Raw genomic sequence first — 9,655 nt, 5'->3', positions numbered from 1 at the left:
ACTAAATTTTCTCTAGGAACATATAAAAACAGTAGAGCTATAGCGCAAGCTACATCGTAATTCGCAAAGACCATTAGACTATGTTCATGACCATTAGTTCAATTAATCATATTACTTAAGAACTCCCACTCAAAAAGTACATCTCTCTAGTCATTTGAGTGGTACATGATCCAAATCCACTATCTCAAGTCCGATCATCACATGAGTCGAGAATAGTTTCAGTGGTAAGCATCTCTATGCTAATAATATCAACTATACGATTCATGCTCGACCTTTCGGTCTCATGTGTTCCGAGGCCATGTCTGCACATGCTAGGCTCGTCAAGCTTAACCCGAGTGTTCCGCGTGTGCAACTGTTTTGCACCCGTTGTATGTGAACGTTGAGTCTATCACACCCGATCATCACGTGGTGTCTCGAAACGAAGAACTGTCGCAACGGTGCACAGTCGGGGAGAACACAATTTCGTCTTGAAATTTTAGTGAGAGATCACCTCATAATGCTACCGTCGTTCTAAGCAAGATAAGGTGCATAAAGGATCAACATCACATGCAATTCATAAGTGACATGATATGGCCATCATCATGTGCTTCTTGATCTCCATCACCAAAGCACCGGCACGATCTTCTTGTCACCGGCGTCACACCATGATCTCCATCATCATGATCTCCATCAACGTGTCGCCATCAGGGTTGTCGTGCTACTCATGCTATTAGTACTAAAGCTACGTCCTAGCAATATAGTAAACACATCTGTAAGCACAAACGTTAGTTTAAAGACAACCCTATGGCTCCTGCCGGTTGCCGTACCATCGACATGCAAGTCGATATTAACTATTACAACATGATCATCTCATACATCCAATATATCACATCACATCGTTGGCCATATCACATCACAAGCATACCTTGCAAAAACAAGTTAGACGTCCTCTAATTGTTGTTGCATGTTTTACGTGGTGACCATGGGTATCTAGTAGGATCGCATCTTACTTACGCAAACACCACAACGGAGATATATGAATTGCTATTTAACCTCATCCAAGGACCTCCTCGGTCAAATCCGATTCAACTAAAGTTGGAGAAACCGACACTCGCCGGTCATCCTTGAGCAACGGAGTTACTCGTAGCGATGAAACCAGTCTCTCGTAAGCGTACGAGTAATGTTGGTCCGAGCCGCTTCGATCCAACAATACCGCGGAATCAAGAAAAGACTAAGGAGGGCAGCAAAACGCACATCACCGCCCATAAAAAACTTTTGTGTTCTACTCGAGAAGACATCTACGCATGAACCTAGCTCATGACGCCACTGTTGTGGAACGTCGCATGGGAAAAAAATCCTACGCGCACGAAGACCTATCATGGTGATGTCCATCTACGAGAGGGGATTTCCGATCTACGTACCCTTGTAGATCGCACAGCAGAAGCGTTAAGAAACGCGGTTGATGTAGTGGAACGTCCTCACGTCCCTCGATCCGCCCCGCGAACCGTCCCACGAACCGTCCCGTGATCCGTCCCACGATCCGCTCCGATCTAGTGCCGAACGGACGGCACCTCCGCGTTCAGCACACGTACAGCTCGACGATGATCTCGGCCTTCTTGATCCAGCAAGAGAGACGGAGAGGTAGATGAGTTCTCTGGCAGCGTGACGACGCTCTGGAGGTTGGTGGTGATCTAATCTCAGCAGGGCTCCGCCCGAGCTCCGTAGAAACGCGATCTAGAGGAAAAACCGTGGAGGTATGTGGTCGGGCTGCCGTGGCAAAGTTGTCTCAAATCAGCCCTAATACCTCAGTATATATAGGAGGGAGGGAGGGGAGGAGGCAGCCTCAAACCCTCAAGGTTTGGCCGAAATTTAAGGTGGAGGAGTCCTACTCCAATCCTACTTGGAGTAGGATTCCACATTCCCACTTGGAAACTCTTTCCACCTTGTGTTTTTCCCTTCTCAAACCTTACGGGCCTTAGTGGGAACTTATTCCAGCCCACTAGGGGCTGGTTTATCTCTTCCCATAGCCCATGAGACCCCTTGGGGCGTGACACCCCTCTCGATGGACCCCGTCACCCCTCCCGGCACTCCCGGTACACTACCGATGAGCCCGAAACTTTTCCGGTAATGCCCGAAAACTTTCCGGTAACCAAATGAGATCATCCTATATATCAATCTTCGTCTCCGGACCATTCTCGAAACCCTCGTGACGTCCGTGATCCCATCCAGGACTCCGAACAACATTCGGTAACCAACCATATAACTCAAATACGCATAAAACATCGTCGAACCTTAAGTGTGCAGACCCCGCGGGTTCGAGAACTATGTAGACATGACCCGAGGGACTCCTCGGTCAATATCCAATAGCGGGACCTGGATGCCCATATTGGATCCTACATATTCCGAAGATCTTTATCGATTGAACCTCAGTGCCAAGGATTCATATAATCCCGTATGTCATTCCCTTTGTCCTTCGGTATGTTACTTGCCCGAGATTCGATCGTCGGTATCCGCATACCTATTTCAATCTCGTTTACCGGCAAGTCTCTTTACTCGTTCCGTAATACAAGATCCCGTGACTTACACTAAGTCACATTGCTTGCAAGGCTTGTGTGTGATGTTGTATTACCGAGTGGGCCCCGAGATACCTCTCCGTCACACGGAGTGACAAATCCCAGTCTCGATCCATACTAACTCAACGAACACCTTCGGAGATACCTGTAGAGCATCTTTATAGTCACCCAGTTACGTTGCGACGTTTGGTACACACAAAGCATTCCTCCGGTGTCAGTGAGTTATATGATCTCATGGTCATAGGAACAAATACTTGACACACAGAAAACAGTAGCAACAAAATGATACGATCAACATGCTACGTCTATTAGTTTGGGTCTAGTCCATCACATGATTCTCCTAATGATGTGATCCCGTTATCAAGTGACAACACTTGCCTATGGTCAGGAAACCTTGACCATCTTTGATCAACGAGCTAGTCAACTAGAGGCTTACTAGGGACAGTGTTTTGTCTATGTATCCACACATGCACTGTGTTTCCAATCAATACAATTATAGCATGGATAATAAACGATTATCATGAACAAAGAAATATAATAATAACTAATTTATTATTGCCTCTAGGGCATATTTCCAACACTGCCATCATGTGTGAGTAATTCCCTGCTGTAGGTGAAAGGGGATGGGAGAGATTGGATGAGTTAGATCATGTAATAGTTCGTCGGATTGTTGGGGGCATGTTGCCTATCATCTACTATGGTGTTTATCATTTTTGCTACTACTTGTTACTCTTAATTCTTGTCACTTTGGGCCCGAGTGCCATGATTTCAGATCTGAATACTTTATGTTTTCATGAATATATTTATGTTCTAGATCCTATCCATGAGTAGAATGCACCTATTATAGTTCGGAACCGGCGATCCCAATGGTGACAGCTTGGGACACCAAAGGGGATGGGCTATAGTTTGAGGATTCCATGTATCCATTGATTGTTAATGCTTTGTTCCGGTGCTCTTTGACAGGAGCACCTTAATCTCCATAAGTTCCTTTTGGCCCCATTGATAGCGGGATGGTAGGACAAAAGATGTTGTGCAAGTTCTTATTGCAAGCACGCACGACTACCTCGGGATACATGCCTAATGTTTGATATATGCCTAGATGATCATTACTTTTCTATGTGCCTTTCCCCGAGTTAAATACATGATATCTCTCATCCATGACCAACCATCCATCACCTTAGCCTACAATGTTTTAATCCTGATGGTCACAAGTTGTTTTACTTTCGCCGTTTTACTTTCGTTGCTTTACCACTATTATTTCCATTGCCACCATCACCTCCATATCATTGTTGCTACTAATATTTCGTTGCCAAGCAAGTATCTTTCAGGTGTGGTTGAATTGACAACTCAACTGTTAAAGCTTATAAATATTCTTTGGCTCCCCTTGTGTCAAATCAATAAATTGGGTTAACTTACCCGCAAAGACTATTGCGATCCCCTACACTTGTTGGTTATGAATGCTCCCGATAAGGATAATTTTCTGTTGTTTTTCTTTGATGATATCTTAGTGTTCAACAAATCCATGGAAGATCACACTCACCACCTGGAGATAACATTATGAGCTTTGAGAAACAATGAACTATATGTGAAAATATCTAAATGTACATTTGCCACCAATCAAGTTGCTTATCTGGGTCACACATTTCTTCAGAGGGAGTATCTATTGATCCCAGTAAAATTCAGGTAATAATGGACTGGCCAGAACCTGATAATGTGACCAAATTGAGAGGTTTCTTGGGTTTAACTGGATATTATAGGAGGTTTGTGAAGGATTATGGCAGAATATGTAGACCTCTACATGATATGTTGAAGAAAGATGCTTTTGAGTGGGGTCCTTCACAATCTCAACCTTTTCAGATACTGAAGAAGACAATGACCAACTGTCCTGTTTTAGCACTTCCAAAATTTTCCCTACCCTTTACAATTGAAGTTGATGCTTGTGTAGAAGGAATTGGAGTAGTGCTCATGCAACAAGGCAGACCTTTGGCTTTTCTCAATAAAAGTTTAGGTCCCAAATCTGCTGCTCAATCCACATGCGAAAAAGAAGCAATGGCAATTCTAGAAGCACTAAAAAAGTGGATACATTACATATGGGGAAATTCTCCGATCATCAAGACAGACCAACATTCACTAATATACATGACAACACAAAGACTGATAGAGGGTATTCAACATAAGTTGTTACTGAAGTTGTTGGAGTATGATTATAGCATATAGTGTAAGAAGGGAATGGAAAATGTGGTAGCTGATGCACTGTCAAGAAAGGAAAATTTACAGACCATGCACTGTAATTCAGTGTAACGACCAAGATGCGGTCCTTTCCAATCTGGGGGTCGAGGCCCCCGAATAGGAAAGAAGCGCATCTAAGCATTTCGCAAGCAAGTAAACATAGCACATAATAATAATTACAGTAGACAATCTGGGATTCAACTGTCTTCTTATTAATAATACCGAGTACAACGCAGATACAAACAAGGTAGTTCCGGTACGGACTACAAAACAGGGAAAATGCTATGCTACCAGCTGCAGGCCCACGATCACGACCATGGCTCGGTCCTCTGGATAGTTCACGTAAAGGCGATATGTCTCCTCGTCGTAATGCCACGCCAGCTGGGTGCCGTCGGGATCATCTGTCTCCGGGATACCTGTACCTGCTGGGAGTTTCGGAGGAATCCGTGAGCCACGGGGACTCAGCAATCTAGGACCTTGGTGCCAAATCTAGTCACGTTATTTGGGTACGGAAGGGATGAAGTGTTTCAGGCTGCTGCAACCTATGATTGAATAAGTGGCTATCTTACGCAAAAGTGAAGTGAAAGTGGTCTACGCTAACGATCGAGAATACTTGATCAGAAAGTGATCCTGAACACCTACCTACGGCATTCATAACCCCATCGTGTTCCCGATCGAAGAGAGATCTTCGAAGGGACAGTCACGGTTACGCACACAGTTGGCATTTTTATTAGTTTATGTTTAAGTTCTCTAATACCGGATGTTAACAAAATATCCCAAGTTGCCACATAACCGCGGGCATGGATTTCCGAAAGATTAAACCCTGCAGGGGTGCTCCAACTAGTCCATCACAAACGAACACAGGCCGCAAAGGCATCCTCTATCACGAATCTCGTGATCTCGTCGGATTCCTTAGAGGAAAACATTAACTCTGGGGAAAACCAAAGCTTCACTGGGATTCCTATACGCAAGATATACCGCTAAGGTAAGACAAGACTAGCAGGACCTCCCGACGTGTCGACGACCTTGATAAGAGCCGCGTATCTCAGTCTCAGGACACGCCGGATGAGTCACACTACAGGTATACCAAACCTCAGGTTGCCCTGTGGTGGCCCCATAGTCTGCCCAGTTTGGACCAACACTCATGAGGAGCACTGGCCCGGGTTGTTGGTTAAGGATCCTCGGGGTAGCTATTCCCTATGCAGTTTTTATTAGGTGATTAGCAAATAGTACCAAAGTTGGGTCCTGCCGGACAAGCCTTAACACTACGCGATTTATCAAGGGGGTCCCCATAACAACCCCGAACGTGTTAGGAGCGATCATTATGGAATCAAACACCGGTAATCGGTAACTAAGGCGGCAATAACGGAACAAGACACCCGACAAAAGGCTAGGCCTCCCGTCATTTACCAGGTATATAGATACATTAATTAAATAACAGAAATTAATATAATGATATCAAGCTCATGTCATCACATGAGTTTAAAACACCTGCAACTAACAATGCTAACATTAGTAGCTGAGCAAGCCTACCTAGCCATGCAAGTTTGCTAGGAAAGAGTTCGATGTATAGGCTCATGGCATATGAAGAGGCAATATAATTTCAGTGGTAGGCAGCGAGCAATTTGACATGGAATCGAAACTAACATAACAAGTCTAGAGATGGGATCAAGGTCATATCATCTTGCCTGTGATATCCTCAGCTTGGAATGGTTCTGGATCGTTCTGCACGTACTCTCCGGACTCCACGTATTCGTTCTCCGCTCCCGGTGCTACCCAACATAAGAATAACAGCCAATGAATAGGAACACCACAAAATGCAACACTCACATGATGCATGAGATGAAAGTTGAGCATGCACCACTATTTCTATCACTAGCACAAGCAAAATAAACTACAACAAGTTTCTGGACAGAACTTTGCACTAACTATTTGGACATGCATGGGAATGATATGAACAGATGCAGCTCGTAAAAACGGTGCAAAACTGTAAGTGCATCTAGTGCCCCTTAGTGATTTTGGTGGTTTGAAGACTTATAGGTTAAGTATCTAATGTGTTTATAAGTGTACACAGGATCTATAAGTCATTGAGGAGTTTGAGATATTTGAAGAATATCGACCCCTAAAATATATGTCTTCAGTTGAAGAAATTGGTCTGAAGCTGAAGAAATGAATAATGAGGAATCTGCAATGAAATTGATATTCCTCATGAAGATATTGATATTGAGAAGGTCGGTGGTTCCTGAAGAAAATCGTTTTGAAGGATTTGAAGCGTGAAGATTTACGTTTTCTGTTTTACTTTTTTCGCATTTGATGAATAGGAACACCGTACTGTTAAAGGGGGTCAAAGTAACACTATGGAATGGATTTCCTCATGATGCTCAACCCAAGCCAAAACCTACCAAAAGCCTCAAGTGAGGAATATGAGTGACATGAGGACTCTCACAGTTGAGGGTCCCGACCGTTTCGATAAGCCACGCCAAGTCACTGATCTTATCCACTCCAACGGTCATATTGTTTAAGGGCATTAATGTCAAATCATGTCGGGATGCTCCCAGGCTATAAATAGCCACCCCCACAACCACTAGCTGGTTGGCTGCTCCGTTAGAAACTGACACTTGTCATAAGAGCAACCCAAATTCCTCAGAGCTTTCGAGAGTAAATCATCAGTGAGGAAATACACCACCCACCGAAACCACAAACCAAACCTAGTAATTGAGCATCACTGAAGAAGTTGTTCCTGTGTGGGACTGAAGCCTTTTACCTTTGAGGACTGTGCATCCTCCAGACGGTTAGGCGTCATGGTCTAGAGCAATCCAGCAGTCAATTGTGGATCGCCGGGTGACCGAGTTTGTGAGGGTTTGGAAGTCTGCCCTGAAGACTTACCACGAGTGTTGGGCGAGGACTGTGTGTCCTTAGCTCAAGGAGAGTACGGTAGGGACTGTGTGTTCCGGGACTGGGTGTCCTTTGGTTTCAATACCAAGCCGCTCCAAACCAGATGTACAACTGTCACAGCAGTTGGAACTGGGTCATCAACAACAGTCTTCACCAAGAATCGGGTTCTAATTCCTCAACTCTTTACATTCTCTGTATTATGTGTTGATGACATTCACTGTGACTGTTTGAAGAATTTGCTGAAGACTTTCTCTGAATTTCCTCAATCCCAAATTCTTCACTTGAGTTAATCATCGTCTGTATTCTGCGTGCCTGCTTACTGTGCAATCTGTTTTCATAATCTTCACTCTGCAATACTGCTGTTGTGAACGATTGCACGACTGATCCTTAACTGTTTCCGCTGTAAGTTAGTCATCAGTGAGGAATTTCCTCAAAAGGAATTTCCTCAGTGATGAAATTCTAAAAATCTCCTATTCACCCCCCCTCTAGTCGATATAACGCACTTTCAATTGGTATCAGAGCAAGGTACTCCCTTGTTCTGTGTGATTTTGGTTTAACCACCTGGAGTTTTAGTTATGTCGACTGCAGGCATGTTTAAGGTGACTGCAGCATGTCCTACCTACGAGGGAAAGAATTTCCCCTTCTGGAAGAACAAAATGCAAATGCATCTACAAGCTATAGACAATGATCTCTGGTATATTGTGGAAAATGGTGTCCCCATCATTTCTGCTAGTGTCACTGCAGCTAATGTGAAGAAATTCAAGCAACTCGATTCTCAAGCGAAGAACATCATCTGTGGTCATCTGAGCCCTGGCCAATTTGGAAGAGTAAGTGCCTTAGGCTCTGCAACACTGATCTGGGAGAGACTGTGCAAGGTAAATGAAGGAGTATCAACCCAACGCGACTCTCGTGTTGATATTCTTCGCAATCTCTTCAATCGCTTCAAGAGACATGACAATGAAAGCTGCCAAGACACCTTTGATCGCCTCACTGACATATCAAATGAACTGCAAGCACTGGGAGCTCGAGACATCACTGATCACGAAGTTGTGAAGAAACTGCTGAGATCTTTGGATTCTTCATTTGACACTTTAGTTCTGATGATCCAAGAAAGACCAGACTACAAGATGCTAGATCCTGCTGATATCCTTGAAAGGCTAAATACTCATGAATTCCAGCTAGAAGAAAAGAGAGATCTATATGGACAAAGCTATTCCAGACCACGTGCACTGAAGGCAAGAGCAATTTCCTCATCTGAAGAAGAAGACACAGATGACAACAGTTGTGACCCTGAAGAATTTGGTCAGGAACTTGCAATGCTTGTGAGGAAATTCCAGAGATTTACACGACGAGGCCAGTTCGGTAAATCATCAAGAAGAGACATGAGGAAATCAGAATCTGCATCTGAGGACTACAAGAAACGGACCTGTCACAAGTGCAAGAAATCAGGTCATTACATTGCTGATTGTCCTCGCTGGGGAAAGGAATCAAAGAAGAAGAAATACAAGGATGACAGTTGTGATGACTCAAAGAAGAAGAAGAAATCTTCAAAATCCTCATCTTCAAAGTCCTCCTCACACAAGAAGACTAGCTTCAGAAAGGCTCGGGCACTTATTGGCAAGGAAATGGATTCCGAGGCAGAATCAGAAGAATGTGATGATGAAGAAGGCTCTGGAGAAGATTCAGAATCCGGACAGGCTAGTCTTGCACTAGCAACCAATTTCGTCAGCAAGTCAATCTTCAATCTTGAAGAAAATGAGTGCACCATCCATACTGATGACTATGCTGATGACTTCGCTCCAACCTATTGCTTCATGGCAAAAGGTATAAAGGTATCACATAATGCCTCCTCATCTGATTCAAGTGACTGTGAACATGATGATTACAAAAAACCCAGTTACAGTAAACTTGCCATCATTGCCACTAAACAACAAACTGCTCTGGAAAAGCTTCAAAAACTGCTAGACAAAAGTGATGAT

This window comes from Hordeum vulgare, chromosome 5H, assembly GCF_904849725.1.
Source record: "Hordeum vulgare subsp. vulgare chromosome 5H, MorexV3_pseudomolecules_assembly, whole genome shotgun sequence".
NCBI lineage: Eukaryota > Viridiplantae > Streptophyta > Magnoliopsida > Poales > Poaceae > Hordeum > Hordeum vulgare.
Note: the sequence above shows the minus strand (reverse complement) of the source record.